Raw genomic sequence first — 7,789 nt, 5'->3', positions numbered from 1 at the left:
AACCAGGCGACAGATATAGTCAAAAGAAGGTGGAAGATGATTTTACACTTCCCGCTCGTAATAGTTAAACTGCATGCGCAGTGTTAAACTTTACGAGTGATTCATTAGCTAAAGGATCTGAACACAGCAATTTTCGAATATATAACAAGAAGAGTTCTTTGATGTTTCTGCTTTCGTCTATATCTCGAAGTATAATATACTGGGACTCGTGGGTTTCTATTCACTGGCAAGCCAATACAAACAAGATTGGCTTTTGATGTGAACACGTTGTTATCGCACGAACATCACATACGGCTATACAAAGAAGGAAAATACGTAGCAGTTAACCACCCAGAAATACTGACATGCATCCACATACTTTCATATTTACTCCCTACTCCATTCTTGCCTTCTTTTTTTCTCTTCTTTATCGTTATCATTTGCTCCCTCTTTCAGTAATTGTCCGTCTGTCATATAGTCAATCTGTCAATCTATCTAGGTATTTGTTTAGTTTACCTATGCAACAATATATCAAAACGTGTGTGTGTGTTCATATACATATATCCTTGCTATTATGTTAAACTGTTGTATGTCCATTTAAAAAATTTTTGCCAAATGCGTTTTTTTTTTCAATATTTATTTATTTTTGCTTGGAATAGCCAGTTTACTTGGTCAAACTATCGTATCTTCAGCTACTTCAGATGCTAAGATATCAAAAATTGTTAAAGTGTAGTACAATGGTTTTGCTATGGAATGGTGAAACTATTTTTGCGTGACAAGAATGTGACAAGGCTGGCCCTTTGAATTACAGACACAACAGAAACAAGAAGTAAGAGTGAGAGAAAGTTGTCGTGAAAGAGTACAGCAGGGTTTGCCACCCACAACCCTCTGCCGGAGCCTCGTGGAGCTTTAGGTGTTTTCGCTCAATAAACACTCACAACACCCGGTCTGGGAAGCGAAACCGCGATCCTACCACCGCGCGTCCGGTGCCCGAACCACTGGGCCATTTCGCCTCCACCGTTGTATAATAGCAACGACAAACGACATATACACACACACACACACACACACACATATATATATATATATATATATATATATATATATATATATATATATATATATATATATATATATATATATATAATAACAATGATATATATATATAATTCGAAAGCTATATATATGAACATGTTACAGGCATACATACAACATACCTACACACACACACACACACACACACACACACACACACACACACACACACACAACACACATGCATACACACACACACACACAAACACACATGCATACACACACACAAAGACGTATATTGTCAACAATTATCCATCGTCTGGTATTGTTCGTTTTATTATATATATATAAATATATATATATGGATAGACATGTCTCTTAAAATATAAGAGATCAAGTATTAAACATTGTTATTGGAACCGTGGACACCGAGATGTGGACGGATATTTTAAATAATTGTACATTTATGCTCAAGGCGTCTAGGTAGGTTCAGATCAAAATAAGTTCAGCGAAGAAATTGTTTATTAATTGGTGCTTATATCTACCAACCGTGTGCAGCGAGGTTTGTGACGAATGCTTACACCGGTGTCCCAGAATACCGAGTGCCAATGAACCAAGCCTACTCAATAAACTGTCGTCGTAAAAGGAGCACTTATTCTCCTATGATCTTCACTATAGCGACCAGCATATTTTGCGTCTGAACTTACCTAGACGTCTTAAGAATAAATATCTAAGCATCGCTTCCATGTTCAAAATTATTTTTCATTAATTACTGCACTGGCATCTATGCAAAAGTGTGCATATACACAAAGATAATGAGATACACGCACACATGCACAAACAAATACGTTTTTGCATAAATATGTGCATAGAGATATACACTTATATAACTATACATAAATGTATAAGTACCTGTTCGTATGTAGTTGTTTGTATGTACGGTATACACTACTAAAGTGTATGATTGTGAGATGATTATGAATATATAACGCATAAATATCTATACATAAACACAGACATACATACACATAACTGTACATAGATACTCTCTCAAACACACGCAGGAAGAGAGAGAGTGTGAGAGAGAGGAGGGAAAGAGAATGATATAGAATGATAGAGAAAGATTAACAGACAGATAGAGAGGAGTAGAGAGATGTTCTCGTACCGATGATTTTTTTCCCCCTTTTTCAATTTCCGGAATAATATTGGGCATATTTTCTCTCTCTTGATTGCTGAGTCTTAACACATACTTCACAAATGAAGACTCATTTATCATTCATTGATGTCAAAGAGTGTATTTGAACTGTTTTTCCCCCTCTGCTTCCAATTTACTATTCGCTCCTAACTGTTGGCCAATCTGTCACGAAGGACAAGGAATCAAATCCGTCTATTCATGCAACAACATCCAGGATATCCTTTACACAGAGATGGAGATTAAAGGTCGAATCTGACTAATGTGCTAACATATATTTTCTGTATATCCAAAGATATCTTGTGCTTTCCGTTATTTATACTCCGATCTCAATAAATCTTTGATATTTCGGGATATTTCGTTCAATCAGTCTGTTACACACACAAACAAGAACGCGCACATACAGACGCACGCGCATATACAACTGTACGCGAACACACACACGCAGCACACACTCACACATAAACGTGTGTGTGTGTGTGTGTGTATATGTGTGCACATAGATAGATAGGTGCATAGATAGAAATGTACATAAATTCACACATACATATGTGTGTATGTGAACGCATGTATTGGGATCAGTGTATATTCATGCGTCTGGAACATTCAGGCATAGTCGTATGCACTAAAAAACTAAAATAAATGTTTTGGTTGGAATGAACGGTAGAGGAATGCAAAGTATGAGATGACGAGGGAGAAATACTGAAGACATTAATAAATAAAATCGGAAAAATGCACAACAAAAGTATATTTAAAAGCGATAAAGCACTAACTAATTCTATAAGCTTATATATGTATTTATTCCATTTTTGTTTTTCTTAAGCGAAAGTGTTGAACAAAGACAAATACACATAGACATGTGTACACATCTATACGATAAGATTCTTTCAGTTCAACAAATTCCCTCAGAAGGATAGGGTCGCTCCGGGTCTTTAGTAAAAGACAGATGCCCCAGGCGTCACAGAGTGGGACTGAACCTGGAACCATGTGATTGGGAAACTAGCTTCTTACGACAGAGACACACCACATAGATGTTTAGGCATATCTATCTATCTATCTATCTATCTATCCATCTCTCTCTCTCTCTCTCTCTCTCTCTCTCTCTCTCTCTCTCTCTCTCTCTCTCTCTTTATATATATATATATATATATATATATATATATATATATATATAGCAGGAATGGCAACAAAAGAAAGAAAAAGACCTCGATATTATGCAAATAGAGGAATGTATCTGTAAATATATGTGACACTTATTCAGAAGCCATGATAAAACTCCGAGTTTCCGATGTCCGGGTGGTGTTCCGTCCCAACCATCTCTTCAGTTATCCAGCCACCGGAGATTCTATTTGAAAAATAACCGTTATGGAAATAAAAACAAAGGGAAATAAGCAGGGGAAACAAACAACCATAAACATAAACAAAGGGAAATTACTGTGTGGTGTCGAAACCCGTCTAAAATTGCGTATATCATACACGCACGCACATATCTCAATGTGCGTACGTTTATATCTACATGCGCACGTACCCTCGCACATATACTGTTCCTTGTGCGTGTCTATAAGCGCACGGAAAAAAGGTTTGGAGGGGAGTAAAAAACAGAAAAACTATATGTGGGAAAATACAAAAACCCTTAACCAAATACCTATGTAAAAACCTAAAAATAATTAAAAACATATAATATCGAAATATAAAAATAAAAAATAAAAATATAAGATTCAGGTAAAAATTGAAAAAAGTGAAAAAAGTGAAAGAGGTGAAAGAACTTAATATGGGAGCCTATCAGTGCCGCCAATCAGCACAAAATATTTTTAAACATATATAAAAAATATGTGTATAAAGTATAAGAAATAATTCTCGAGACACAAAAAATATATATGTAATAGGAAGCAAGTCCAATCTGTAGCCTCAGGAGGACCAAAAACGTAGTAAATATTTGGTCACATGTGGACATGTGGCTTCATAAATGATGGTTTCGGACATGCAACCTCCATTTAGCAGGCACAAGTTCTTATCTCTGCATGAACAGCTGGCTTCATTTTTCGCCTTTTGTGTGTTGTTTGCGATTATATTCTTAAAATTAGCAGTTGAGCTGAAACTGATTTTTAAGTTATGTCTGTTGAAGATCTTCCTGTAATTATTGTTAACTGGAAAGTGTCTGTCTATCAATGCCAAGAAATATGTGCCTATGTTAAAGGTCACTTCAGGTGACTAGGGGGGGGGGGGATGAACCAGATAATTTTCCTATTTCTATGCTTTCTCCTTTTTGCTACTGGACTGTTGGTAGGTGTATAGGTTATTCCCTCGTTAAAACCACTGTCTTTTAGAGCCTTATTATATAAGCAATATATTTTCAACGGTATTGAAAATGTCTATATCGGAGGAGAGGCTAGATATTCTTTTACTATTGTTCTTAACTAAATTTCTAAACACTATGGGGGGATGGCAGGAACCCACATTGATGTAACTAAGTCTATCGTTGGGCTTCCTATAAGGTTTATAAATATTATTATTTAGATCTAGGGTCACATCTAGATAGTTGACGACCGTCAGGTTGGTGTCTGTAGTTATACTAAGGCCAAAGATTCTCATCAATTGGATAATATTCTTTCTGAATCTATCCTGTGCTGGTCCATTTGTATTAGTGGTTAAAGCTAGGCCATCATCTTTATAAATTGCAAAGTGTACGTCAGGAAAGGTCTTGCACAACGCCTCTAGTAAGAATAGTCCAATAAGATCGCATATACTTGCTCCATCATATGACCCCATACTTACATCGAAAGCACCCTCTGTATCGGCAGTCTTGACCCACTCTGCGTTCTCGCTGAAGAGTAAGGTCTTTCTAGCATGGAAAATTATATCTTTATCTTGTGTACTGATTTCTATAAATCCGCTTGCCTCACTTTCGCAAGCGTATATATATATGTATATATACACGTACATATAAATATATACGTATACTTTTAAACTCTGTTTTGAAAAACATTCAAAGTTGTTAATTCTTTCCGGACTCCACAAACAGGTTTGTTTAGTGTGCATTACAGTACATGACAGACAAATACAAAATAATCGATGCATAGTCCACTTCACAGGACATTTTCACTTTACATAAACGGTGTGGTTGTGTGCTAAGAAGCTTGCTTCCCAATCACACGGTTCCTGGTTCAATTTTATTGTCTTCTACTATAGTCTCGACTGACCAAAGCATTGTGAGTGGACTTGGTAGGCAGAAACTAAAAGAAGCCCGTCGTATATATATATATATGTGTGTAGGAAATCCCAAAATGGAACAACAAACAAAAAAAAAACACAACAACGTGAGAACGTGGTACATGTAAAGTATTAGCAGACGCTCACGGAACCAAAGAAATATGGTCTAACGTTGCGAGCAACACTCTTCTTCAGAAACAGAGGAAAGGAAGAGGGAGGAAGAAAATCGCCAAGTATTCACATCTGGTTACATTTTGAAATGACCAGAAGGGAATGGGTGAAGAAAAAGTTCTTTTTAAAACAGGAGAGTGTAGGAGAAGGAGGTATGTGTGGGTATGTGCGTGCGGGCAAGTCTGTGTGTGTGTGTGTGTGTGTGTTTGTGTGTGTAATAGCACGTGTCTTTGCGGCGTATGTGTGTGGTTTTGGCGGTTTATGTGTACCTGTGAGTGAACTTCGTGTCGCTTAATGTTCTAGGAAGAATTCAGTAGCATGGTAGCAGGAGTGGCGGTCTTTTTCTGTCGTTGAGTATCTCTTCACATGTGCGTAGAGGAATGGTCAGTAGAAAGGTGTTTGACTGGCAATTTGAAGTATGTGTATGCGTGTGTATGTTCGTGTGTGTGTGTGTGTTTTGTGTGTAGTGTGTGTATGAGTCTCTCTATCACTCTTTCTCTCTCTCTCTCCTCTCTCTCTCTCTCTCTCTGTATATATATATATATATATATATATTTATTTATTTATACATATATTGATAGAAAAGGTAAGACAACAAAAGAAGGAAAGAGACCTCGATATTATGTAAATAGAGGAATTTATCTGTAAATAATATATGAATAATATATATAATGTGAATAATATATATATGTAAATAATATATATATAGTTGGAATTACAAAAATATAAACAAAACAAAAGATGAAGACGGGTGTGTAGAGAGAGGGAGAGAGACCATCGGAGAGACAATCAGTGAAGGTGTTGGCTTAGTGTTTAGAGCATGGGGCTCACAATCTTGAGGTAGTGAGTTCGATTCCCGGACTGGGCTGTGACATGTGGTTTTCAGCAAGACACCTTATTTCACATTGACCCAATTCACTCGACTGTAGAAACGAGCTGTGACGTCACTGGTGCCAAGCTGTATCGGCCTTTGCCTTTCCCCTTTTGAACATCGGTGGCATAGAGAGAGGAGGCTGGTATGCATGGGTGACTGCTGGTCTTCCATAAACAACATTGATGTGTGTGCGTGTGTGTGTGTGCGTGCGTGTTTGTGTGAACGTCTTCATGTCTGTGTTTGTCCTCCACAGGTGTTTGTGTGATCGTCTTTATGTCTGTGTTTGTCCTCCACAGGTGTTTGTGTGCTTACGTCACCGTAGCTTTCCGGTTTGGCAAAAGTGAGAGACAGAATAAGTACTGTGTTTAAAAAAAAAGTCCTTGTGTCGATTTTTCAACTGAAAATCTATCGCGGTGGTAATCCAGCCGGGCTACAGTCAAATGACTGAAGCAAATAAAAAACAAAGATACCTTATACCTATTTCGTTATTGCCCACAAGGGGCTAAACATAGAGGGAACAAACAAGAACAGACGAACGGAATAAGTCGATTACATCGACCCCAGTGCGTAACTGGTACTTAATTTATCGACCCCTAAAGGATGAAAGGCAAAGTCTACCTCGGCGGAATTTGAACTCAGAACGCAACGGCAGACGAAATACCGCTAAGCATTTCGCCCGGCGTGAAGATACCTTATACCAATTGAATATATTTTGTAGCATTTTTATGTATGCTTTTTTTTTTTTTTTTTTTGGCGTCGCGATTCTGTTTTCTTTTTTGCGTATTCCTTATAAGGTTCACTGACGCCATTCATATGCCTGCCTGTCTATGCGTTTTTATATCTCTACTCCCGTCTCTCCCTCTCACTTATATACACGCGCGTACACACATGCGCGCGCATGCGCATGCACGCACGCACACTGAAACGCACGCAAACATTCACACATTTACATTGACATCTTTTCATATTCATATGTCTCCCTCCCCATTCTATGTCACTGCTTTGTATTTGTCATCTTCATTTATGACACATACGTAAATTTGATCGTCAAATTGTCAGACAGATGGCTGTTCCAATTTTATCTTGCTTTTTCCGATCACAGGAACTGTTCAACATCAACCAAAGAAATAAGTTTGGAGAAGGTCAGCATACTTCACTACTAATTATTGTCTCCGAATACTATATATAAAATTCTTACTGATCTAATACTAGAGCTACACTGCAGACAAGAATTCCATGTTTGCGGGTAATTTGTAGTTATGATATAATAAATCCACTTGCATTCATTATTGTCTATCTCATCCAAAATATAATTAATGCTTCTGAAC

The sequence above is a fragment of the Octopus bimaculoides genome, chromosome 5 (genome assembly GCF_046866305.1).
Source record: "Octopus bimaculoides isolate indiv1 chromosome 5, ASM4686630v1, whole genome shotgun sequence".
In the NCBI taxonomy this organism is placed as follows: Eukaryota; Metazoa; Mollusca; class Cephalopoda; order Octopoda; family Octopodidae; genus Octopus; species Octopus bimaculoides.
The sequence above is the reverse complement of the archived record's forward strand: the minus strand, read 5'-3'. Positions refer to the sequence as shown.